We start from the raw sequence: 26,919 nt of genomic DNA on the forward strand, positions 1-26,919 counted from the left end.
CCACTCTCACCACGAAGTATTCGCTAGGCACTATTCATTATTAGATCTGTAATTAATTATATCCATAATTAATTTATAATGTCCATAAATAATTTCTTTTAAATGTCTGTCTTCCCCTCTAGAATGTCAGTTCGTTCTGGACAAGGAATGTGTCTACCAGCTCTGTTGTACTCTTCCAAGTGCTTGGTAGAGTGCTCTGTACAGAGTAAGTGCTCAATAAATATGATTGATTGATTGATTGATTAAGCACCTCTGTACCACTCGCTCTGTACTGGATGACTGGTTCCTGAAGTCTGACATTTCTAGTCTTCTCTCTTCTAGTTTCTCTTTTCTAATAATAATAATAATGGCATTTGTTAAGCGCTTGCTATATGCCAAGCACTGTTCTAAGCGCTGAGGTAGATAAAAGGTAATCAGGTTGTCCCACATGAGACTCACAGATCCTCGTAATCCCCGTTTTACAGATGAGGTAACTGAGGCACAGAGAAGTTAAGTGACTTGCCCAAAGTCACACAGTGATAGTGGCGGAGCTGGATTAGAACCCACGACCTCTGACTCTCAAGCCTGTACTCTTTCCACTAAACTATACTGCTTCTCTGTGAGAGACACATCCAGTCCCTTTCACTGAACCGGATTCCCTTCCCTAGGTTGATGGCTGAAATAGGAGAATGAAAGTAAGAAAGAAATCCATAAGAACCTTGGTCTATTTGAGAGCAAATGGGGAGAGAGCTTTTTCATACATTATAGGTAATAGGATGATCCAGGATTAATCAGACAATCAACCAATCATATTCATTGAGTGCTTATTGTGTGCAGGACACTGTACAAATCCCTTAGGAGGATTCAATGTAACAGAGTTGGTAGACACATTCCCTGCCCACAAAGACCTTACAGTCTAGAGGGGGAGACACACACTAATAGAAATAAATAAATTATGGATACGTACCCAAGTGGTCTAAGACTATGGGTGAGTTGGTTGTCCCCAGCTAATAAAATCCCCCCATGGCTTCAACTACCATCTCTGTTCAGATGATTCCCAAATCTACATCTCCAGCCTGATCTCTCTCCTTCTCTGCTGTCTCATATTTCCCCTTCAGGGCATCTCTACTTGAATATGACGCCAACACCTGAAAATTAACATGTCCAAATTGAACTCTTAATCTTCCCACCAAAACCTTGTCCTGCCCATGACTTTCCCATTACTGTAGACAGCACCACTATCCTCTCTGTCTCACGATCTCTTAACCTGGGTGTTGCACTTGACTCATCTTTCTCATTCAACCCACATATTCAATCCATCACCAAATCTTGTCAAATCTTCACGGCATTGCTAAAATCCTCCCTCTCCTCTCTACACAAACTGCTACCATGACTGCTGCATCTGCCTCCTGTTGACCTCCCTGCCTCCTTTCTCTTTCCACGCTCTAGTCCACACTTCCCTCCTCTACTCAGATCATTTTTTTAGAAAAAAGTTTAATCCATGTCTCCCCATTCCTCAGGAACCTCCAATGGCTGTCCATCCAACTCCATATCAAACAGAAACTCCTTACTACTGGCTTCAAAGGACTCAATCAGCTTGCCGAAACCTACCTTACCACTGATCTCCTACTACAGCCCAGCTGACACATTTTGCTCCTCTAGTGCCATCTTATTCACTGTGCCCTGATCTCATCTCACTGCTGACCCCCTCTTCCACGTCCTCACCTTAGCCTGGAACCCCCTCTCCATCCACATACGATAGATCACCACTCTCCCTACCTTCCAAGCATTATTAAGGTCACATCTCCTCTAAAAGACTTTTCCCAATTAAGCCTTTCTTTCCCCCCCCTCCCTTCTATGCTATCTGTGGACTTGATTCTGTGACCTTCGGACACTTGATATTTGCCCCACCCTCAACCCCAAAACACTTATGTACATATCTCTAAACTTTATATACTATAAATCATTTATTTATATTAATATCTGTCTCCCCCTCTAGACTGTAAGCTTATTGTACGTGGGGAACATGAGTGCCAACCCAGTTTATTTTACTCTTCCAAGTGCTCATTTCAGGGCTCTCATTCATTCAATTCATTCAATTGTATACATTGAGCGCTTACTGTATGCAGAGCACTGTACTAAGTGTTTGGAAAGTACAATTCAGCAACAAGTAGAGACAATCCCTGACCACAATGGGATCATAGTCTAGAAGGATGGGGGAGACAATCAATCATATTTATTGAGCGCTTACTGTGTGCAGAGCACTGTACTAAGCGCTTGGGAAGTACAAGTTGGCAACATATAGAGACAGTCCCTACCCAACAGTGGGCTCACAGTCTAAAAGAGACAGACATCAAAACAAGTAAACAGGCATCAATATAAGTAAAGGAAATTATAGATATGTACACATCATTAATGAAATAGATTATAAATATGTACATATATACCCAAGTGCTGTGGGGGGGGGGGGGAGAGGGGTAGATAAGAGGGAGGGAATGGGGCCAATGGGGAGGGAAGGGGGAGCAGAGGAAAAGCGGGGCTTAGTCCGGGCAGGTCTCCTGGAAGAGGTGAGCTTTTAGTAGGTCTTTGAAGGAGGGAAGTGTGCTAGTTTGGTGGATTTGAGGAGGGAGGGCATTCCAAGCCAAAGGTAAGATTTGAGCCAGTGGTCGATGGTGGGACAGGTGAGAACGAGGCACAGTGAGAAGGTTAGCTGCAGAGGAGTGGAGTGTACTGTCTGGGCTGTAGAAGGCAAGAAGGTGAGGTGAGGTAGGAGGGGGCAAGGTGATGGAGAGTTCTGAAGCCAATAGTGAGGAGTTTTTGCCCTGCACATAAGTGCTCAATAAGTACCATTGGGGATGATGATGATGATGAAATTAAATAGCCTTCTGGAACCCACCTCTCAGATATTACTAGGCATGAAGTGCAATTCACCCAAAAGCATTTTACTGCCATGGATTTTCCTCTGTAGCACATAGAGCTTCTCCTACAGCACAATCAAGTCTTCAAGAGACACATTTCCTTGGTGTGGTGTGTCAAAATGGGTATCATCACCACACCATTAATTTCCACCCACGGCTGCTGGAAGATTTTTCCTTGCCTGTGCTACACATTCATCTTCCTCTAATTCACATTTTGTTGCCTTTGTCTCACACTGGTGCTATTCCCAAATCCAGTAAAGGTGGTTATGTCCAAAAGCTTTGCTGGCTCCCTCTCTTCCCTGTCACCCCAGTGACTGGGAAATGGGCTTCCAGCTTTCATTTCCAATTGATTGCATCATGCAGAATCAGCCCAGTTGGGGGCCAGAGTCCGATTAAAGCAGGGGCTCATGGTGTTTATGTTCCGGCTGGGGATCCAGAAGCCCCATCCCCTGACAATAATAATAATAATAATAATAATAATAATAATAATAAAACGATGGTATGTGTTATGCGCTTACTATGTGCCAAGTACTGTTCTAAACACTGGGGTAGATGCAAGGTTATCAGGTTGTCCCACGTGGGGCTCAGAGTCTTAATCCCCATTTTACAGATGAGGTCACTGAGGCACAGAGAAGTTAAGTGACTTGCCCAAAGTCACACAGCTGACAAGTGGGGTAGGCAGGATCAGAACCCGTGTCCCCTGACTTCCCACTAAGCCATGCTGCTTCTCAATACTTCATTCAATCGTATTTACTGAGTGCTTACTGTGTGCAGAGCATTTTACTAAGTACCTGGGGGAGTTCAGTATAACAATAAACCAACACAATAAGCTTCCAGTGCATTACTGTGGTAAGGATTACCACATGAGCGGCCCCAATCACACATGCTTTAATCAATCAATCAATCGATGGGATTTACTGAGCTCTTTCCACGTGCAGAACACTGTTCTAAGTGCTGGGGAGAATCCAGTATAGGAGCTGACAGTCACGATCCCTGCCCTCATGGGCTTTCACCACCTACCTACCTGTTCTTGCCTTTGCTTCCCACTCCAAACTATGGCCTGTTAGGCCCTTGCTGCTGCAAATGTTGCCATCTTCCACCCACCCACCTGAGCCATGGTGGCTTGGAGTCTGTGGTTTCCAGATGCGCACACACCCAATACTTCCCATGCCATTACCACTGCTAAAATACCCGGAGCCATGGAGCAGCATGGACTAGAGCCTGGGAATCAGAAGGACCTGGGTTCTATTCCAGGCCCTGCCTCTTGTCTGTTGTGTGACCTTGGGCAAGTCACTTCATTTCTCTGGGCCTCAGTTACCTCATCCATAAAATGGGGATTAAGACTGTGAGCCCCACGTGGGACAACCTGATTACCTTGTACCTCCCCCAGTGCTTAGAACAGTGTTTGATACATAGGAAGTGCTTCACAAATGCCATCATTATTATGGTAAGTGCTTAACCAATACCATAAAAAAGGAGGTGTGTGTATGTATTCATTCATTCAATTGTGTTTATCAATCAATCGTATTTATTGAGCGCTTACTGTGTGCAGAGCACTGTACTAAGCACTTGGGAAGTACAAGTTGGCAACATATAGAGACAGTCCCTACCCAACAGTGGGCTCACAGTCTAAAAGCCCAGTTTATGTGTATGTATGTGTCTGTATGTTTTTCAGAAGGGTTTTGAAGGTGTGGAGAGCTGTAGTCTAGGAGATTTGAAAAGAGAAGGGGTTTCAGTCTGGGTGGAGAGGCAATGAATGGTGCGGATAATAATAATAATAAAGACATTTATTAAGCGCTTACTATGTGCAAAGCACTGTTCTAAGCGCTGGGGAGGTTACAAGGTGATCAGGTTGCCCCACACGGGGCTCACAGTCTTAATCCCCATTTTACAGATGAGGTAACTGAGGCACAGATAAGTTAAGTGACTTGCCCAATGTCACACAGCTGACAAGTGGCGGAGCCAGGATTTGAACCCATGAACTCTGACTCCAAAGCCCGGGCTCTTTCCAGTGAGCCATGCTGCAATTAGGCCGCACACTGTGTGACGTCTTACATCAAGCGGTGCAGGCAATATCATCAGTGCTTCACTTCATATGAGGATCTCACAAAAAAAAAGCCCTGGGCCTGAACTTCTGTAAACGCAGCCTTGGTTGAGAAAAAGCATTTTGCAAAGTCTCTTCCCCCTCTGTGTAGCTTCTGACTGACCCACAAGGAAGCACATAGTGGTTTCTCATGAGAGCCAGTTTCACTAAGGCCTCTGGAATTTTCTGTGCTCATTTTAGACACTGGGCCATTAAACTATCAAAACTTCATGTGCAGATGATTAACTGAATCCCTTACCACAGACAGAATGGTCAGTGAACCTAGAAAGTCCACTTACTTTGGGGCAATGCTCAGTCTATTGCCCGAAACTTCACCAAGAGACTGATGGTAATTCCCAAGAATTCTGTCAGTCACCCAGAAGGATGGGCTGAGCTCCTACTGTGCCCAGACCTCTGTACTGAGTACTTACTGCATGCCAAACATTGCACTGGACACTTGGGGAACATTTAGGGGAAAAAAACATGAAATCCCTGCTTCCAAGGAATTTAGTAGAAGAACAAAGCAGACATAAATGGGCACGATGCACGATAATAGTTAAGGGAGTGAGAGCTGATTAAAAAATAAATGGAAGCAGATAAATGAATCAACAGCAAATAAGGAAGTACAGGAATGGTGAGCTGAATAATGAGTTGGCCTGACGGGGATGGAGGGAGGATAAATCAGGGAGTGCCACCTGGGGGAGAGGACTTTTCAGGAGAGCGTTCAAGGTGAAGAGGGGTGTACTTTGACAAAGCTGGGGGAGGACAGAGTTCCACAGAGGGGAAACATGTGAGCAATATGAGTGGTCTTCTTGGGCCGAGAAAACAGCACAAGCTGGGATGTAATGAAGACGAATCAATCAATAGTATTCAGGGTCTACTGGGTGGAGAGCAACAGAGTGGACACTTGGAGGAAACCAGTAGAGTTAAAAGATGTGATCCCTGCCTTCAAGGAGCTTACAGTCTGTAACGCAGGAGCTTAGCTCCAAGCAGATTCATTCTGGATTCGGCGAGACCGAAGAAAGAGAGAGGAGCATTTGCAGTGGGGTTCACATCACCCTTAATCTCGCGGCGGATGCTCCACGGATGTCCCGTGAAAGGGGGCTGTCCTTGCACCAGGACCTTGACCAGCCGCCACGAGATTAAAGGTGATATGAACCCCATTGCAAAGGCTTCTCTCTCTTTCTTTGGTCTCGCTGAATCCAGAATGAATCTGCTTGGAGCTAAGCTCCTGCGTTACACAGTCGAAAGGGGAGACAGTTTAAGTAAGCCACAGATAGGAGGAAGTAACAAAGTAGGCAGATAGGCAAGTAGGTGCTAAAGAGGTTTGTAGCAACAGTGTTGATGTTGTAGAGAACATAGTAAGGGGAAATTCATTCCTTCATTTGTACTTATTGAGCACTTACTGTGAAGAGCGCTGAACTAAGTGCTTGCAAGAGTACAATACAAAAATAGACAGAGACTTTCACTGCCTATAAGGAGCTTACAGTCTAAAGAGGGGAGGCAGACACCAATACAAATAAATAATTTACAGATATGTACCTAAGTGCTGTGGGGCTGGGAGAGGGGAAGAGCAAAGGGAGCAATACTACTACTACTTCAACTACTACTACTACTAATATTTGTTAAATGCTTACTATGTACCAAGCATTGTGCTAAGCACTGGGGTAGACACAAGATAATCAGGTCAGCTACAGTTTCTGTCCCACACTGAGTTCACAGTTTGAGGGGGAGTAAGAACATGTTTTGAATCCCTATTTTGCAGTTAAGAAAACTGAGGCACAGAAAATAATAATACTAATTATGGCACTTAAGTGCTTACTATGTGCCAAGCACTGCACTAAGCTCTGGGGTAGATACAAGATCATCAGGTCCCTCATGGGCCTCACAGCCTAAGTAGGAGGGAGAATGGGTATTGAATCCCCATTTTGCAGATGAGGGGACTGAGGCACAGAAAATAATAATAATAATAATAATAATGGTATTTACTAAACACTTTCTATGTGCAAAGCACTGTTCTAAGCGCTTGGGGGATACAAGGTGATCAGGTTGTCCCATTTGGGGCTTACAGTTTTAATCCCCATTTTACAGATAAGGTAATTGAGGCACAGAGAAGTTACGTGGCTTGCCCAATAACAATAATGACGGCATTTATTAAGCACTTACTATTTGCAAAGCACTGTTCTAAGCGCTGGGGAGGTTACAAGGTGATCAGCTTGTCCCACGGGGAGCTCACAATCTTAATCCCTATTTTCCAGATGAGGTAACTGAGGCCCAGAGAAGTGAAGTGACTGGCCCAAGGTCACACAGCCAAGTGGCAGATGAGATTCCAACCCATGACCTCTGCCTCCCAAGCCCGTGGTCTTTCCACTGAGCCACGCTGCTTCTCTAAGGTAAGTGACTTGCCCTAGGTCACATGGCAGGCAGGGGAAGGATGCAGGACTAGAACCCAGGTCCTCTGACTCCCAGGCTTGTGCTTTTTCCACTTAAGTCACATGCGGAGATTTGAAATTAATCAAGGAAGGCCTCCTGAAGGATATGGGATTTTAGAAGGCTCTGAAGATGGCGGGGAAGCTTTGGTCTGCCACTTATAAAGGACAGCTAGGTATGAGGAAGCCAGCTAATGGATATCTTACAATCGATTGTCGGGAGCTATTGTGTAATGTAAGAGACAATGGAGAGTTCACAGTGGGGAAGGCATTTGTAGCATGGCTACATGGAAAGAGCCTGAGCTTTGGAGTCAGAGGTCATGGGTTCAAATTCCGACTCCACCACTTATCAGCTGTGTGACTTTGGGCAAGCCACTTAACTTCTCTGGGCTTCAGTTACCTCATCTGGAAAATGGGGATGAAGACTGTGAGCCTCCCCCTGTGGGACTACCTGATCACCTTGTTAACCTCCCCAGCGCTTAGAACAGTGCTTTGCACGTAGTAAGCACTTCATAAATGCTATCATTATTATTATTATTATTATTATTTGTATAACAATCAGGAGTGCAAACCTCCTCTTTCCACTTATAACTCCGAAAGCAACATAGTAATAATAATAATAATAATAATGATATATGTTAAGTGCCATGCATTATATTAAGCACTGGGGCAGATATAAGATAATCAGTCCCACATGGGGCTCAGTCTAAATTGGAGGGAGGATAACGAATCCCCATTTTGAAAACGAGGGAACTGTGCCACAGAGAAGTGAAGAGCCGAGCTCTCTTCCTCCCTTCAAGGCCCTACTGAGAGCTCACCTCCTCCAGGAGGCCTTCCCACACTGAACCCCTTCCTTCCTCTCCCCCTCGTCCCCCTCTCCATCCCCCCCATCTTACCTCCTTCCCTTCCCCACAGCACCTGTATATATGTGTATATGTTTGTACAAATTTGTTACTCTATTTATTTATTTATTTTACTTGTACATATGTATTCTATTTATTTTGTTAGTATGTTTGGTTTTGTTCTCTGTCTCCCCCTTTTAGACTGTGAGCCCACTGTTGGGTAGGGACTGTCTCTATATGTTGCCAACTTGGACTTCCCAAGCGCTTAGTACAGTGCTCTGCACATAGTAAGTGCTCAATAAATACGATTGATGATGATGATGATGAAGAGACTTGCCCAAGATCTCACAGAAGACAAGTGGCCAGGTTCTATGACTCCCAGGACCTTGATTTTTCCGTTAGGCCACATTGCTTCTCTAGTAGCAAGAAAATCACTGGGATGGGAAATGGAGCAAAAAGGTGTCTGTTTAGCTCCAGTATTGCTCTAAAGAGAAGGGCAGGGAACTCAACCCCTCCTATTGATCAGGCCAAGATATTTGTAATATTTGGAATCTGGCACCTTCTAAATACTGTAGTGTGACATCACAAAGAAAGCTCATCTGAAATGAACAACAAAAGAGATAAGAACCAAATTAATAATCAAATATTCTCTTAGAAAAAGTCTTCCCTTACAAAATTATCCTGGTTGTCTCAGACTGGAGGACACTTCTTCCTTCACTCTCTGTATTTGGACAGTTTAATGTATAACAAAGACGAGGATACACTTTGAAAGACTTTCCTTTCTTCCTGGCTTATTTCATTCTGATGACGTTGCAATCTTCTCTCCCATGTTGAAGGCTTTAACTTTCACTACTGAGAAGGCAAAGGATGATGTTCTTATAGGTTCAGCTTTGTTCCTTCTGGAGGTCAATTTCTACACCCTTTCACTTGCCATAAACATCTCTGCTAAGGACAATTTCACAGAAGCATAGCCTGGCAGGTTATCACGCAATGGCCTCTATTTGCTGTTTCTCTCTTACCTGAAACAATCCTTGGGTCTTTATGGCATCAGAACTGCTCCTAGAAAAATCAATCCTCAGACCACCAACCGAGGTTCAAATCTTCAGTTAAGGAATAAGCAGCTGCGGTAGATGAACTCCTATAAACAGGGACCTCATTTTCACACACCTGTCCTAGGCTGAAAGAGGCTTCCCCATACTGCCTCCAGAAATTTCCTACAGCTGTAAAGTGGCCTTTCATTCCCTCCAACTTGAGGGCTTTGTCTTTTTCCGTTCCTGTTCTCCAGCATGCAATGGACCATGGGTTTCTATAGGGATGAGGCAAGCGAGAGACTCACCCAAAACTACTTCCAGCTAAATTTTAAACTTCCACTTCCACGCCAAGGCAAGCATTTTTCCTCAAGGTAAAGGAGTTTTCTGGGGGGTTTTAAATTCCTGCTAAAAGCAATTTTACTGGTTCTGTTTAATTCTTTTTCCACTAGGTGGAATCTGTCAACCCTTTCTGTCCTTAGCTTTTGGGTGCAGCAAAATTGATTATATAATGCTAAACTGATAAAAATTCAGTCCAATTTTTTCTCTCTCCCTCTATCTCTCTCTGACCCTCATTCTCCTCTATCTCTCTCTCTCTCACACACACATAAAATCACAAATGTACCCACTACCAAATACTTATTCCGAATCACATGTGCACATACAAACCCAACACACACACACACACACACACACACACACACACACACACACACACATTTATCTTTTGGAACTTTGACCCAATTCACACAAAAACACGAATGCTCAAACAAATAAGAAATCACACATACCCATGCAATAGCACCCATATATATGATCTCACAACACATTTACACATGCATATGTAACACATACATGTGTTAGAGAAGCAGCATGGCTCAGTGGAAAGAGCACAGACTTTGGAATCAGAGGTCATGGGTTCAAACCCCTGCTCTGCCAATTGTCAGCTGTGTGACTTTGGGCAAGTCACTTCACTTCTCTGTACCTCAGTTACCTCATCTGTAAAATTGGGATTAAGACTGTGAGCCCCCGAGGGACAATCAGATCACCTTGTAACCTCACCAGTGCTTAGAACAGTGCTTTGCACATAGTAAATGTGTAATAAATGACATCATTATTATTATTATTTTTATGCATATTACACACAAGGTCACTTTCTCTTGTGACTGTCCATTCCTTGGTAATCTTTCTTCTCTAGACAACTCATTTTATTTTCAAGTATTCTATGTATGCTGGGCCTAATGGAAACAGCACAGGCCTAGGAGTCAAAAGATCTGGATTCTAATTCCGGCTCTGCCACTTGTTTGTTGTGTGACCTTAGGCATGTCACTTTACTTCTCTGTGCCTCAGTTGCTTCATCTGCAAAATGGGGATTAAGACTGTGAAACCCATGTGGGACATGAACTGTGTCCAACCTGATTATCCCATATCTACTCCAGCATTTAGTAGTCGGTCAGTCAATCAATCAATCGTATTTATTGAGCGCTTACTGTGTGCAGAACACTGTACTAGGCGCTTGGGAAGTACAAGTTGGCAACAACTTGCCAACAGTCAATCAGTCTGTTGTATTTATTGAGAGCTTACTATGTGCAGAACACTGCACTAAGCACTTGGAAGAGTATAATGTAACAGTGTAACTCCCTGGTTGGAGAAGCAGTGTGGCTTAGTGGAAAGAGCACGGGCTCAGAGTCAGGTGATGTGGGTTCTAATCCCGCTCTGCCACTTGTCTGCTGCATGAGCTTGGGCAAGTCATTTAACTTCTCTATGCCTCAGTTACCTCATCTGTAAAATGGAGATTAAGACTGTGTGCCCCACATGGGACAACCTGATTACCTAAGCAGTATGGTATAGTGGATAGAGGACAGGCTTGTGAGTCAGAGGTCCCGGCTCCTCCACTTGTCTGCTGTTTGACCTTGGGCAAGTCACTTGACTTCTCTGTGCCTCAGTTACCTCATCTGTAAAATGGGGGTTAAGACTGTGAGCCCCATCAATCAATCAATCGTATTTATTGAGCGCTTACTATGTGCAGAGCACTGTACTAAGCGCTTGGGAAGTACAAATTGGCATCACATAGAGACAGTCCCTACCCAACAGTGGGCTCACAGTCTAAAAGGGGGAGACAGAGAACAGAACAAAACATACCAACAAAATAAAATAAGTAGGATAGAAATGTACAAGTAAAATAAATAAATAAATAGATAAATAGAGTAATAAATATGTACAACCATATATAAATATATACAGGTGCTGTGGGGAAGGGAAGGAGGTAAGACAGGAGGATGGAGAGGGGGACGAGGGGGAGAGGAAAGAAGGGGAGCCCCATGTGGGACAACCTATCTTGTCTCTACCCCAGTGCTTAGAACAGTGTCTGGCACATAGTAAGTACTTAATGAATATCACTATTATCATCATCATTAGTATTATTACTACAACAGACACATTCCCTGCCCACAGCGAGCTTACAGTCCAGAGCGGGAGACAGAAGACAAGTGATGCAGAACCACGGGAAGTTCCTCAGATGCCGCTCCTGTTCCAGAGTCCCTCTGGGGCCTCCCCTTTCCCATCTGCCAAGCCTCACCCAACGTCCTCCTGCTCCCCTCTGTTTCCTCCTAGGCCCTTCCCCACAGTGTCTGACATATAGTAAGCACTTGAACAAATTCTATTTTAAAAAAGTAATAACTAAACGGAATTATACCCAATTCTCAATATCATCTTGAGCAATTGTCAAGGACAGGGGATATAAAAATATATGATGCCAACCTGGGCCAAAACAATAATCCATCCAGTCCAAGATTCTGGGCCCAAGACTGTCACTTGGACACTTGCAGGAATCATGTTCCTGCTAGATTGTAAGCTAATTGAGGACAGCGTTCATGTCTATTAACTCTTTTGTAATCTCCCAGGTGCTTAGTACAGTGAACTGCACATAGTAAGTTCTCAATAAATCCCACTGACTTCTGGACATTGTGTGAAATGGGAATCTGGCACAAGTACATGGCCTTCACACACCAAAAAGATTCCCAAACCTCCAGCTGTTTGGACAGTCCATCCAAATTCAAACAACTGCAGCAAGAATTCTTCGCAGATCTATATTCTTGACTTAAGGTTAAAAACCCCATCTGATCCTCGAAAGAAGGGAAAAGAACAGTAACTCTGAGAAATAGCAGTGGCTACATCACAGGCCTGATAGAAGGACTTGGGTTCTAATCCCGGCTCCCAGACTGAGCCCCCTCCTTCCTCGCCCTCTCCCCTTCCCCCCTGCCCTACCTCTTTCCCCTCCCCACAGCACCTGTATATATGTTTGTACAGATTTATTACTCTATTTTACTTGTACATATTTATTATTCTATTAATTTTATTTTGTTAATATATTTTATTCTGTTGTCTGTCTCCCGCTTGTAGACTGTGAGCCCGCTGTTGGGTAGGGACCGTCTCTATATGTTGCCAACTTGTACTTCCCAAACACTTAACACAGTGCTCTGCACACAGTAAGCACTCAATAAATATGATTGAATGAATGAATGCCACTTGTCTGCTCTGTGACTTTGGGCAAGTCACTAAAATTATCTGGGCCTCAGGTACCTCATCTGTAAAATGCAGATGAAGACTGTGAGCCCCACATGGGGACAGGGCCTGTGTCCAACCTGATTAGCTTTTATTCATTCATTCAATCGCATTTAATGAGTGCTTACTGTGTGCAGAGCACTGTACTAAGCGCTTGGGAAGTACAAGTTGGCAACATATAGAGACGGTCCCTACCCAACAGCGGGCTCACAGTCTAGAAGGGGAAGACAGACCCAAAAGAAAACATATAACAAAATAAATAGAATAGTAAATGTACAAGTAAAATAAATAGAGTAATAAATATGTACAAACATATATACAGGTGCTGTGGGGAGGGAGAGGAGGTAAGTAGGGGGGGAGCGGGGAGTTAGTACAGTGCCTGGAACAATAGTAAAACACTTAACAAATACCACAAAAATACCCTCAGGATGAAAGCTCTTCCTCTAGACTGTGAGCTCATTGTGGGCAGGGTTCGAGTCTACCAACTGTATTATACTTTCCCAAGCACTTAATACAGTGCTCTGCACACAGTAAGTTCTCCGTAAATACCACTGATTGATTTAAACCCCTGAATTGCTACAACACATGTTAATTTTTCCAAAGCACTTTCACATCAATGATCTCATGATCTTGAATGCTAATTTCCCAGGAGGGTGCCGCTTATTCAAATTCCAAGCTGGGCTCTGCTCTGATGGATTCATCCTGCATGTTTAGTCAGTCTCTGAAGCCTTTTTTCTCCACCCACCACTGCTTACCCCTTTCTGAGTTCTTCCCATCTGCTCAGGCTGTCCTCTACTATAAAGAGAAGACATTTTCTAGAGCACAAAGAGGGTCAGAAGGCAAGACTTCTGGAGGAAGAGTTTTAGGGACCAAACACAGAAGGAGAAAGAGAGGAACCAGAAAGGGAGATGGAATTGAGATGGAGATAGAAAGACAAACTGACAGAATCAGAGAGTGGGGAGTGGAGGGGGGAAGGGAGAGAGGGAGTTGGTGGGAAGAGAAAGAGAGAGGAGCGGGAGGTGGAAAGGAAGTGAGTGGGAGAGGGAAAGAGAGGAGGAAAAGAGAGCAATTTGAGAAGTAGCCTGGCCTAGTGTGTAGAGCATGAGCCTGGAAATCAGAGAAACTGGATTCTAATTCCTCTGACTTCCACGCTTCTGCTTTACCCACTTGTCTGCTGTGTGACTTTGGGCAAGTCACTTAACTTCTCTAGGCCTCAGTTATCGCATCTGTAAAGTGGGGATTAAAACTGTGAGCCCCCCATGGGACAGGGACTGTGCCAACCTGATCGCCTTGTATCTGCCCCAGAGCTCAGTACTGTGCCTGGCACATAGTAAGTGCTAAACAAATTATGTAAAAAAAGAGAGAGATAAAAAGACAAAGGGTAAAGAAAGGGAGAAAGGGGGAAATGAAATACATATCATATTAAGCGCTTAGTACAGTGCTAAGCACTTAGTACAATGCTCTGCACACAGTAAGCACTCAATAAATACGATTGAATGAATGTACTAAGCACTTGGGAGAGCACAGTGCAGCAGAGTTGGGAGACACGTTCTCTGCCCACAGTGAACTTTGAAGTCTCAAGACTTTTAAAGGCACCAAAGAGCATTTAACCTACATAATCATGGGGAGTTTATTTTCTATGCAAAAGTATTTTTGGTTCAATTTGTATTGCTGATGGAGTTCTTGATGACCGACAAGGCTTAAATGTGTGGCAAATATATACACACATGTATATGTGAGAAATATCAGAGAAAGAGAGAGAGAAGTGTACTGATACATGCCACATGACCACACCCTTTCACAAAAATGTACATTGGAGAAGCAGCACGGCTTAGTGGGTAAGCATGGGCCTGGGAGTAGGAAGGACCTGGGTTCTAATCCCGGCTCTGCCACGTGTTTGCTGCGTCACCTCGAGCAAGTCACTTCACTTCTCTAGAGAAGCAGCGTGGCTCAGTGGAAAGAGCGTGGGCTTTGGAGTCGGAAGGCATGAGTTCAAATCCCGCTTCTGCCAATTGTCAGCTGTGTGACTTTGGGCAAGTCACTTCACTTCTCTGGGCCTCAGTTCCCTCATCTGTAAAATGGGGATTAAGACTGTGAGCCTCCTGTGGGACAACCTGATCACCTTGTTACTTCCCCAGTGCTTAGAACAGTGCTTTGCACATAGTAGGTGCTTAATAAATGCCATCATTATTATTATTATTATTATTCTCTGGGCCTCAGTTACCTCATTCATTCATTCAATCGTATTTATTGAGTGCTTACTATGCGCAGAGCACTGTACTCTGTAGAATGGGGATTAAGAGTGTGAGCCCTTTGTGGGACAGGAACCGTGCCCAAACAGATTGACTCCTATCTACCCTAATTAAGTACCCTAAGTACCCTAATTATTATTTTTCCAGCAGTCATAGAAATCCCTTCCTTGGACAGAGGGAAGCAGTTAGGACTCAGAGTCCTCAGGCGGCCATGAGCACCTGCCCATCCCATGGTTCCTACGGTCATCATCCACTACCTGTAGTATGTTGCCAACTTGTACTTCCCAAGCGCTTAGTACAGTGCTCTGACAAAGTGAGTGCTCAATAAATACGATTGATTGATTGTAGTCTGTAGGGGCTGGCAGAGACAGAACCTCACTGGTCCCAGGAGAGGAAGATGGTGGTGGCGATGACAGAAGCTGTGGGTGGGCTCCTGTCTCCTTGCTCCCAGTGAGCAGTCTGCGGCTGGCAGAGAGCAGTGAGAGGGATAGAACTGTGAACAAGACTGTCTGTCCTAATAATAATAATAATAATAATGATGGCATTTATTAAGCACTTACTATGTGCAAAGCACTGTTCTAAGCACTGGGGAGGTTACAAGGTGATCAGGTTGTCACAGTCTTCATCCCCATTTTACAGCTGAGGGAACTGAGGCCCAGAGAAGTTAAGTGACTTGCCCAAAGTCACACAGCTGACCAGTGGCAGAGCAGGAATTCGAACCCATGACCTCTGACTCCAAAGCCCAGGCTCTTTCCACTGAGCCATGCTGCTTCTCATCCAGACAGGGCCTCTGTGAGGTAATGTAATCTAATGGGGGAGGCATTGTGACTTAGTGGAAATATCAGGGTCTGGAGCCACGGCTCCTTGTTCAAGTCCTGATTGCTCATTGTGTCTCCCAACTCTATTATATTGCTAATAATAATTAATAACTATGGTACTTATTAAGTGCTCGCTTGTGCCAAGGGCTGTTCTAAGTGCTGGGGTAGATACGAGTTAATCATTTTAATCAAGAGAAGCAGCGTGCACGGCTCAGTGAAAAGAGTCAGAGGTCATGGGTTCAAATCCCAGCTCCGCCACTGGTCAGCTGTGTGACTTTGGGCAAGTCACTTAACTTCTCTGGGCCTCGATTACCTCATTTGTAAAATGGGGAATAAGACTGTGAGCCCCACGTGGGACAACCTGATCACCTTGTATCCTCCCCAGCACTTAGAACAGTGCTTTGCACATAGTAAGCACTTAATAAATACCATCATCATTATTATTATTATGTTGAATGCAGAACCTGTCCCACGTGGGGCTCACACTTTTAATCCCCATTTTACAGAAGAGGTAACTGAGGCATAGAGAAGTGAAGTGACTTGCCCAACATCACCCAGCGGACAAATGGGGGAGCTGAAGTCAGAACTAGGTCCTTCTGCATTTCCAGGACAGTGCTCTAGCCATTAAGCTATGCTGCTTAGTGGAAATATCAGGGTCTGGAGCCACAGTTTCTCGGTTCAAATTCTGGTTGCTCACTGTGAGCAGGGAACGTATCTCCCAACTCTATTATATCGTTATATTGTATGCTCCCAAACACTTAGTACAGTGCTCTGTATACATTCAGCACTCAATAAATACCACTGAATGGTGGGGCCTCTGGCCCAATGCAGGATTTCAGACAATAGTAGTGTACATTGGATACCTACTGTGTACAGACGCTATATTAAGCACTTGAGAGAATACAATTCAAGCGCTTAGTACAGTGCTCTGCACAGAGTAAGCGCTCAATAAATACGATTGATGATGAACTGAGATGATAATAGCAATAGTGATAATACTGACAACAATAATAATATAAATAATATTTCTTAAACACTTGTTATGCGCCAAGGAACTATAATAAGTGCCAGAGTCTGGTTAGGCACATTTGGTATCCCGCACAGTGCTCGCGGTCTAAGAAGAAGGGAGATGATGTATTGAATCCCCATTTCACAGATGAGGAAACTGAGGTACAACAAAGTTAAATGTCTTGCCCAAGGTCGCAGAGCAGGCAAGTGGCCGAGCCGGGCTTCCTGACTCCTAGGCCTATAGTCTTTCTGCTAGGCCACTTTGCTTCTGGGACACAAAAGGTAAAGGACACAATCCCTTTCTCTAAGTGATTACAATCTGAAGGGGGAGCTACTCATAAAATTATTTGCAATTAGGAGGGAGAAAAGAATGGATAGTTGGATAAGTGAATGACTAAGTGCTTAAATTGCACAGAAGATAAATCAATATGCACGTAAGTGCTCTTGGGGGCTGTGATAAAAGTGCTGAGGTGGGAGCTGGGAAGAAAATTTGACCTCTTTGGGCTGCAGTTTCCCATGTGTAGAATTGGGATGTTAATGCCTGCCTCTCACTACCTTCACAAGAAGTTGTGGGGAGAAGAAAAGGGAAGCCGTTGGCCGAGTGGAAAGAGTCTGGCTTGGTAGCCAGAGGACTTGGGTTCTCATCCTGGCTACTCCACTTGCCTGCTGGGTGATCTTGGCTAAATCGTTTAACTTCTCTGTGCCTCTATACTATAAGCTCGGGAATGGGCATGGAACATATCTTCCCTCCCTATTATATTCTCCAAGTGCTTAGTAACATGCTGTGCACACTGTAAGCACTCAATAAATATTCATTCATTCAATCATATTTATTGAGCGCTTACTGTGTGCAGAGCACTGTGCTAAGCGCTTGGGAAGTACAAATCAGCAACATAAAGAGACGGTTCCTACCCAACAACGAGCTCACAGTTTAGAAGGGGGAGACAGACAACAACACAGAAGAAGATTAAGCTTGAGGTGATAATAATAATAATGGTAGCATTTGTTAAGTGCTTATTATGTATCAAACACTGGTCTAAGTGCTGGGGAAGAGCATGGCTTAGTGGAAAGAGCGCGGGCTTTGGAGTCAGAGGTCATGGGTTCAAATCCCAGCTCTGCCAGCTATGTGACTTTGGGCAAGTCACTTCACTTCTCTGTGCCTCAGTTACCTCATCTGTAAAATGGGAATTAAGACTGGCCCCCCGTGGGACAACCCGATCACCTTGTAACCTCCCCAGAGCTTTGAACAGTGCTTTGCACATAGTAAGCACTTAATACATGTCATTATTATTATCATTACTATTATTATTAGGGATGAAGACTGTGAGCTCCACGTGGGAAACCTGATTACCTTGTATCTACCCCAGCACTTAGAACAGTGCTTGGCACACAGTAAGCATTTAACCAATACCATCATTATCATTTATTATTACAAGACAGTCTCTTTCCTACCCAGGGCTCACAGTCTAAGTAGGAAGGAGAACAGATATTGAACTCTCATTTTACAGATGAGGAAACTGAGGCTCTGAGAAGTGCAGTGACTTGCCAAAGGTCACACAGCAGGCATGTGGCAGAGCCAGGATTGGAACATACGTCCTCCGCGTCCCAGGCTCATGATGTTTCTACTAGGCCATGCTGCTCCTCAGCAACTTTACAACATGGATTCAATAACTGTTCTCCCTCCCATTTAGATTGTGAGCCCCTTATGGTACTGGCACCGTGTCTGATCTTCATATCAACCCCAGCACTTACATAGTGCTTGCCACCTAGTAAGCACTTTACAGACATCACTATTATTAGTAGTATTAATCTTATTATTATTAGAGAAGCAGTGTGGCTCAGTGGAAAGAGCACGGGCTTTGAAGTCAGGTTCTAATCCCAGCTCCGCCACTCATCAGCTGTGTGACTTTGGGCAAGTCACTTAACTTCTCTGGGCCTCAGTTCCCTCATCTGGAAAATGGGAATTAATAATAATAATAATAATAATAATAATGGCATTTGTTAAGCACTTACTATGTGCAAAGCACTGTTCTAAGCAGTGGGGAGGTTCCAAGGAGATCAGGTTGTCCCACGTGGGGCTCACAGTCTTCATCCCCATTTTCCAGATGAGGGAACTGAGGCCCAGAGAAGTGAAGTGACTTGCCCAAGGTCACATGGCTGACGATTGGCAGAGCCGGGATTAGAACCCACGACCTCTGACTCCAAAGCCCGGGCTCTTTTCCACCGAGCCACGCTGAAGACTGTGAGCCCCCCGTGGGACAACCTGATCACCTTGTGACCTCCCCAGTGCTTAGAATAGTGCTTTGCACATAGTAAGTGCTTAATAAATGCTATTATTATTATCATTAAATGGAGGAATGGTCCCTCACTCTTTTTTTAAAAAACAGTTGCCATTTGTTAAGCACTTACCAAGTGCTTCCAGACTGTGAGCCAGCTATTGGGTAGGGACCGTCTCTATATGTTGCCAACTTGTACTTCCCAAGCGCTTAGTACAGTGCTCTGCACACAGTAATCACTCAATAAATACGATTGAATGAATGAATGAATGCCAGGTACTGTACTAAGTGTTCTACTAAGCCACATGGGGCTTACAGTCTTCATTCCCAATTTATTGATGAGGTAATTGTGACACAGAAAAATTAAGGGACTTGCCCGGGATCACAGAGATGACAAGTGGCGGAGCTGGAATTTAAGCCCAGGTCCTTCTGACGCCCAGGCCCGTGCTCTATCCACTAAGCCAAAGGACAGAGAAACAGCAGGTCTTTGTTTCTCCACCTATTTCACTGTCAAGAGGACCAGAGGATTCAGAAAAGCTTCTTCACCTGATTTTCTCTCCTAGGGCCTGCCTTGGACAGAACAAAGAGGAGCAACGTGATGAACCTAGCACGTTAAAAATAAAGTGAAGGGAGATAGCACATATGGTAAGGGGATTGCTTCATTTTTGTGATGAAATGTCCTTTTGCTATGTAACACCTCCAACTCCCTTAATATATTTGTCATAGAGGAAACAGGGCCAATTAAAACAGATCGACTTTCAGGCCATTTACCAAGACAGTTTGCTTCTGAGCTGTCTGCCTGCCTCATGCCATTTGAGCAAAAGATTTGTAGGCAGTAAGCAGAGGCAGCAATGTGGATTTTTATAGGAAGGGAAGAAATGATTCCTTGCTCGAAATGTTTCATTTCCATTGACCCTTTCTTGGATTGTGGCGGGGGTGTGTGTGCTGCTACCTCTTTTTGAACTTGTAGGAAGCCTATTTATCAGTGGTATTTATTGAGCTCTAACTGTATGCAGATCACTCTACTAAGTGCTTGGGAAAGTACAATACAGCAGAATTGATAGACATGATCCCTGCCCACAAGGAGCTTACTGTCTAGAAAGTCTGTCGACCCCCAGCCCACGTACTCCCCTTGGCCTGGAATGCCCTCCCTCCGCACATCCGCCAAGCTAGCTCTCTTCCTCCCTTCAAAGCCCTACTGAGAGCTCACCTCCTCCAGGAGGCCTTCCCAGACTGAGCCCCCTTTTTCCTCTCTTCCTCCCCATCCCCCTCACCCTACCTCCTTCCCCTTCCCACAGCACCTATATACATGTTTGTACAGATTTATTACTCTTTATTTTACTTGTACATATTTACTATTCCATTTATTTTGTTAATGATGTACATCTAGCTTTACTTCTATTTATTCTGCTGACTTGACACCTGTCCACATGTTTTGTTTTGTTGTCTGTCTTCCCCTTCTAGACTCTGAGCCTATTGATGTGTAGGGACTGTCTCCGTATGTTGCCAACTTGTACTTCCCAAGCACTTAGTACAGTGCTCTGCACACAGTAAGCGCTCAATAAATATGATTGAATGAATGAATGAATAGAAAGGAAAAGAGACAGTAAAATAAATTACTCACGGGAGATATGGGAGAGAGTAAGGATATGTGCCTTCTCAGGGTTGCACCTGGAGACTTCCCAGTATTCTACCAGTCTCGACTACAGGAGGGAGAGTCAAGCAGAGGTCTAACCATTCCATTCCTAGCTTGGTCAGTGGCTAGTGAGTGGAAGGCAATGTGCTACAAGTCAAAACTCATCTGTGCTGGGCAGCAGCGGCATGGGAAAGAATCAAGGGCAGAGATGTGTTTATTGTGCGGAAGGAGGCAATGGTAAACCAATTCCCTATTTTTACTAAGAAAACTCCATGGATGCTCTACCAGCACGATTGCAGATGGAGGTAGGGCGTTCTGGGAGAGATGTGTCTATGGCATCGCTATGGATTGGACATGACCAGACGGCATAAGACGCCAACCACAGCAACTTGGATATGTGCATCTAAACATCTCTCCTAAGTCACTGAATTATCTGGACAGGGATTTTTGTACTCCCTGAATGTTGATGCTCCATAAACACTTCCCCTTTCCAACCTATTGGTAAGGATCTAGTACTGAGGCTCTGACCCTCCCATCTCCATTACACCCCCTACCAGAACCAGCTTTTGGGATCAAAGCCAACATAAGCTCCTTGAAGGGAATTCTTAATTCATAGCTAGATCAACCTGGGGATAATAAATTAGCCTTATTTGGTGCCTGAGAACAGCTCTCTGGAAATACATTCACACATGATCTCTCACAATCAATCAGTGATACTTATTGAGCACTTACTGTGTGCACAGCACTGTACTAAGCACTTGGGAGAGTACAATAAATACAGCCCCCATTTCCTTTTCTTCAGTTCCCTTCTGTGTCACCCAACATGGTCCTTTTATTCAGCTACCTCCCATCCCCACAGCACTTCATACCTGGGATTTATTTATTTATATTAATGTCTGGCCCCCTCTAGACTATAAGCTCATTGTGGGCAGGGAATGTGTCTGTTGATTGTTATATTGTACTCTCCCAAGACTTAATATGGTGCTCTGCACACAGTAAGCACTCAGTAAAGGCAATTGACTAAGCCATGCTGCTTCTCTCAGTTAGTAGTTCTGGTCCCTGCCCTCAAGGAGTTTACATTCTAGTTAGCAGCCTATAATCTAGGGGCATATATCTCTAAGGAGATATAGACATGATCTCATCCATTCTCACACTACACTTAAAGGTGGAGAGAGGGAGAGACACATTTTTTAGGGCTCAAGCAATTGCAACTAGCCCCTGTTCAGGCTGGGATGAGCCCAAACCTTTAGAATCCTAGCACAGAAAATTCAATGCCTGGATTCTTCAGGTGTAATAACCACCAGCACAAAGTTACTATTCATTACTGCAATTCTAATTAATCGTGGCACTGATATGGATTGCCAAAGTCCATTAGGTAATTCATGTATTGATCCCGCCCAGAGCTGTTATGATTAGGCAGGCATTTCACTGAAATGAATTTCACCTTCCCCCAGAAGAAAGGACTTACAATAGACAACATGAGGCGATTTGATTTCCTTCTGCTAGGAAGACTAAGGCCTCCCTTTGTCCCAAAACAGTTGAGCAGAGTGAGTTGGGTAGCAAAGCACTGCTTCTTCTCAAGCTGACAGAGAGACTCATTATGCCCAAACTGCTTCAAGCAATGCCAAATTTAGAAGTCTCTCTCAGCCTGGGTTGAGTCAGAAGTTGTTACTGGTGACGACCACGGTGACCCCCTCGCTTCAGGAATCCATGGGGTCGAAGGGTTAATAACCCACCCGTTGGACCCTGGTTGGACTGACCTACTTATACTCTGGGCCTGGGGGACTCTGCTCCCCCCCCCCCCCCCCACCTCAAGTGTTTCAGTCATTTGGACAGGATGATGGGATTAGTCAGCAGCACTGTAATGGACACTAAAGCACATCACTCAGGCCTTTATGCAGGAACAATGAATCCATGAAACCCCATTGAGCAGGGTGCCTTTTGGGGTGAGGAGTCCCTATGGAGACTCCATAGAGAAGCTTAACACGGAAAGAGAAATGGTGAGAGATCAGAGATCTGGATTCCGAGAGGGAGGAGGGTAAGGGACTGAACTGGACTGGAGTGAACAGGACTAATAATAATAATGTCAGTATTTGTTAAGCACTTACTATGTGCCAAGCACTGTTCTAAGCACTGGGGTAGATACAAGGTAATCAGGTCATCCCACATGGGGCTCGCAGTCTTCAACCCTATTTTACAGATGAGGTAACTGAGGCAGAGAGAAGTTAAGTGACTTGCCTAAGGTCACACAGCTGACAAGTGGCAGAGTGGTATTAGAATCCATGACCTCTGACTCCCAAACCTGTGCTCTTTCTATTAAGCCACACTGTTTCTACTAGCTACTCAAGAGCTCATCATGTGCTTAAGGACAAGTCCCTTAATATTGATAATAATAATAATTATTATTATAATGACATTTATTAAGTGCTTACTATGTGCAAAGCACTGTTCTAAGCACTAGGGAGGTTACAAGGTGATCAGGTTGTCCCACAGGGGGCTCACAGTCTTAATCCCCATTTTACAGATGAGAGAACTGAGGCCCAGAGAAGTTAAGTGACTTGCCCAAAGTCACACAGCTGACAATTGGCAGAGCCGGGATTTGAACTCATGACCTCTGACTCCAAAGCCCGTGCTCTTTTCCACTGAGCCACGCTGCTTCTCATATAACTGTGGTATTTGTTAAGTATTTACCATGTGCCAAGAAGCGTACTAAGTGCTGGGGTAGATACAAGATAATCAAGTCATTTAGTCAAATTACCCATCCAAAGTTACCCATCAATTCAGAATGACATCTCTCTGAGAGCAAGGTCACCTTTGAACCAAAGGACAACTCTTCTGTACCAGAAAGAAGGACTCGGTGTGATATTTAGCTGAGACCGTGAAAGGAAAAAATGTTTCTGCCCAGTTTCTGGAGTAAGTGTTACATCAAAATGCACTTGTGCCTCAGTCACTGAAGACGCAACCAGTCAGTGCTTCTGTGTCTGAATCCCCTTGTGACTTCGGTCATGGATGCTTCACTTCTAAATACAATCAAATACACAAATAAAGATGGAAACCGTATTGAACAATAAGGTTAGAGCCGGGGCCTGGGAGTCCGAAAGACTTGGGTTCTAATCCAGCTCCACCCCTTGTCTGCTTTGTGACTCCAGGTCTCAATATCTCATCTGTAAAATGGAGATTAAGACTTTGAGCCCCATATGGGACTGTGTCCAACCTGATTACCTTGTATCTACCCCAGTGCTTAGAACAGTGCCTTGGAAATAGTAAGCACATATTATTATTATTATTATTATCTGTGGTACTTGTTAGGCACTTACTATGTACCAGGCACTGTACTAAGCAATGGGGGCTGAGGGGTGCGTAATACAAGCAAATCGGATTGGACACAGTCCCTATCCCACATTTTAATATTGATCCCCATTTTGCAGATGAGGTAACTGAGCCACAGTGAAGTGAAGTGACTTGCCCAAGGTCACACAGGAGATAAGTAGTGGAGATAAATACCATGAAAAAAAGCAACAAAAATTGATTGCAAAAGACAGCTTCCCAAGGTGTTATTGGACTGCTGATGTTGGGCTGTTTGTTATTGTTGAAATGTACTTTCCAAGTACTTAGTAAAGTGCTCTGCGCACAGTGAGCACTCAATAAATAATAATAACGATGGCATTTGTTAAGTGCTTACTATGTGCGAAACACTGTTCTAAGCGCTGGGGTGGATACAAGGTGATCAGGGTGTCCCACGTGGGGCTCACAGTCTTAATCCCCATTTTACATATGAGGTCACCGAGGCACAGAGAAGTGAAGTAACTTGCCCAAAGTCACACAGCTGACAAGGGGTGGAGCCGGGGATTAGAACCCATGACCTCTGACTCCCAAGCCTGTGCTCTTTCCACTGAGCCACGTTGGTTGAATGAATGAATGAATGAATGAATGAATGACAAAGTGACTTTGGTTTCTCCTTAGAAGGGGGTGGTGCCTTGGGACATTTTCTTCAAGCTCAGGAGCACCACCAGCTTCTGAATCCCCACACAATGACCCTATTTCCTCTGCTACTCTTATAGCATAATGGCCCAGGGCAGGATTCAGCCGATCATCAGGCTTTTATCATCAAGCTGCTTATTGGGAAACTGAAGTGCTGTTTCCACCCTCAAACTTGTCGTCTTTCCAAAGTGAACAATTTCCTCATCGAAAGAGCTCCAGACCCCATGCAGAAGCGGATCTCCTCCAGGCAACACTGGCTCAGCTCCAGCCTGCTTCCAAGCACAAACTTTCACGTGTTCGTTCTTGACAGGCATGAAAGCGAGGTTGTGAGTCAAGACCTCACAACCCCAGGGTTGCACTTCACCACGTATGGAAAAAAAAAAAGATCTTAATCCTCTGTGAGCAGTTACTGTTTGGAAGCAGAGTGCTAATTAATGCGGCTGTAATGCTACCCTCTTTTGCCAGAAATCATCTTTTAATGATGGAAGGGGAAGTGAGTGACAGAGGTTAAGGAAAAATAATTGGAGACAGGTTAAACGATGATCCCAAAGGGCTGTCTCTGGAAAATCTATGTCCTGAAAGTAATAATGATAGTGGTGGTATTCGTTTGATAATACTGACAATGGTATTTTCTAAGTGCTTATTATGTGCTAGGTACTGTACGAAGCATTGGGATGGATATGCGCAAATAGAGTTGGATACGTTCCCTGTCCTATGGGGGCTCACGGTCTCAATCCCCATTTTACAGATGAGGTAACTGAGACACAGAGAAGTGAAGTGACTTGCCCAAGGTCACACAGCAGACAAGTGGCAGAGCCAAGATTAGAATCCATGACCTTCTGACTCCCAGGGCTGTGCTCTAGCCACTACACCATGCTGCTACAATACCATAAAGATGTACATATAAAATTTACTATGTATATACAAGAACACACATACACACACAAACATATATACATATATATACAAACACACACACATACACTGTTTTAAGTCACTCTATTAGTTCCCTAAAGTACTGATAGAATGGAGTCTTGTCTTATGCTGTCAAGTCATCTCCGACCCATAACAACACCATGGACACATCTCTCCCAGAACGCCCCACCTCTATCTGCAATTGTTCTGGTAGCGTATCCATAGAGATTTCTTGGTAAAAATACTGAAGTGGTTCACCGTTGCCTCCTTCCACACACAGTAAAACCTGAGTGTCTACCTTCGATTCTCTCCCGAACCGCTGCTGCACAGCACGGGTGAGTTTTGACTTGTAGCAGATTGCCTTCCACTTGCTAGCCACTGGCCAAGCTAGGAATGGAATGGATGTGTCTCTGCTTGACTCTCCCTCCCGTAGTCGAGACTGGTTGAGTCCTGGAAACTCTGCAGGTGTGACCCTGAGAGGGTAGAATGGAGTAGAGAGAAGGAAATCCAAGTTTCGTGTCACTTGAAAGGTTAGCAAAAGCATGTCTGAAATTGGATGATCTCCCAGTTTTAAACTTCACCTGCTCATTTATTTCACTTAGCCTAGGTACATTCAAATTCCTTTAATGAAAAAATTATAATCAGTAGTAAGGAGCCAAAGACTTGCTAAAAAGACTGAGCTCCTTGTGGGATAGGGACTGTATCCAACCTATACCTCAGCACACAGAACAGTATTTTTTTTATAGTATTTGTTAAGTACTTTCTATGTGCCAGGCATTATACTAAATTCTAGGGTCGATACAAGCTAATCACTTTAGGACATAGTCCCTGTCCCACATAGGACTCACAGTCTAAACCCCCATTTTAAAGTTGAGATAACTGAGGCACAGAGAAGTGAAGTGACTTGCCCAAGGTCATGCAGCAGTCAAGTGGCAGAGCCAAGATTAGAACCCATGAACTTCTGGCTCCGAGACCCATGCTCCTTCCACTATACCACACTGCCTAACACATGGAACTTAACAAATATAATAATAATAATAGCAACAATAACAATAATTTGTTAAGTGCTTACTAGTGCTAAGCACTATACAAAGAATTGGGTAGATACAATCCAATCAGTGCCAATATACTATCTGTATAATGTGCATATGAGATACACAGAGGAAGGAGCCTCTCTTAAGAAAAGAGAT

At 44.2% G+C, this 26,919-nt stretch overlaps 2 non-coding genes across 2 annotated transcripts; one reads left to right on the forward strand and one right to left on the reverse strand.

Moving 5' to 3' along the window:
• Positions 1-20,850: 20,850 nt before the first annotated feature.
• Positions 20,851-20,988, forward strand: LOC119924884. Its single transcript, XR_005449564.1, has one exon. It is a non-coding gene; the product is annotated as a small nucleolar RNA SNORA7 (small nucleolar RNA).
• Positions 20,989-26,074: 5,086 nt separating this feature from the next.
• LOC119925071 lies at positions 26,075-26,212 on the reverse strand. Its single transcript, XR_005449742.1, has one exon. It is a non-coding gene; the product is annotated as a small nucleolar RNA SNORA7 (small nucleolar RNA).
• Between the last annotated feature and the right edge of the window lie 707 nt (positions 26,213-26,919).

The sequence above is a fragment of the Tachyglossus aculeatus genome, chromosome 2, assembly GCF_015852505.1.
Source record: "Tachyglossus aculeatus isolate mTacAcu1 chromosome 2, mTacAcu1.pri, whole genome shotgun sequence".
NCBI lineage: Eukaryota > Metazoa > Chordata > Mammalia > Monotremata > Tachyglossidae > Tachyglossus > Tachyglossus aculeatus.